The sequence below is a fragment of the Petaurus breviceps genome, unplaced genomic scaffold (genome assembly GCF_028583685.1).
Source record: "Petaurus breviceps papuanus isolate PSGF00001 unplaced genomic scaffold, PetGlider_PUasm1.0 90386, whole genome shotgun sequence".
Classification (NCBI taxonomy): domain Eukaryota; kingdom Metazoa; phylum Chordata; class Mammalia; order Diprotodontia; family Petauridae; genus Petaurus; species Petaurus breviceps.
The window spans coordinates 116448-117123 of record NW_027187236.1 but is presented as its reverse complement, the minus strand read 5'-3'; the positions used below and the strand labels follow the sequence as shown (position 1 = coordinate 117123).

At 46.2% G+C, this 676-nt stretch overlaps 1 protein-coding gene across 6 annotated transcripts in view; it reads right to left on the bottom strand.

The window, feature by feature from the left end:
- The window catches only part of IRAK1 (interleukin 1 receptor associated kinase 1), a 20400-nt gene that overhangs the window by 13205 nt on the left and 6519 nt on the right, over positions 1-676 (bottom strand). The gene's annotated exons all lie outside the window — the stretch shown is intronic.

The window sequence follows — 676 nt, the reverse complement described above, 5'->3', positions numbered from 1 at the left end:
CATCCATCCATCCATCCATCCATCCATCCATCCATCCATCCATCCATGTGTCTGTTGTTCTTCTGTAGTAGAATGTATGCTCTGGTCAAAGATATGATCCAATGGTTTTGAAAAGAAGTGATTCAAATTCTAGTCCAGAGGTGGGGAACCTGCTGCCTTGAAGCCACATGTGGCCCTCTAGGTCCTCAAGTGCAGTCCTTGGACTGAATCCAAACTTTACAGAATAAATTCCCTTAATAAAAGGATTTGTTGCATAAACCTTGGACTCAGCCAAAAGGCCACACCCAAGGACTGGAAGCCAGGCCAAAGTTCCCCACCTCTGCTACAGCTGTATGAAAGAAACAACCTGAAGTCTCCCTTCATGCCAATGTTGGAGGGACTGTGGAAAGACAGGCACAGTAATACTTTGTTGATGACTTGGTCCAACCATTCCGGAAAGTAATTTGGAATTATGCAAAATAAGTGATTAAAACTGTCCACACCTTTTGACCCAGAGATCCTACTGCTAGGCATAAACTTCCAAGGAGGTCAAGAAAGAGAGGTCATGGTGGCACAGTGAATAGAGCACCAGCCCTGGAGCCAGGAGGACCTGGGTTCATATCCAGCCTCAGATACTTAACACTTACTAGCTGTGTGATCTTGGGCAAGTCACTTAACCCTGATTGCCTCCCCCCCC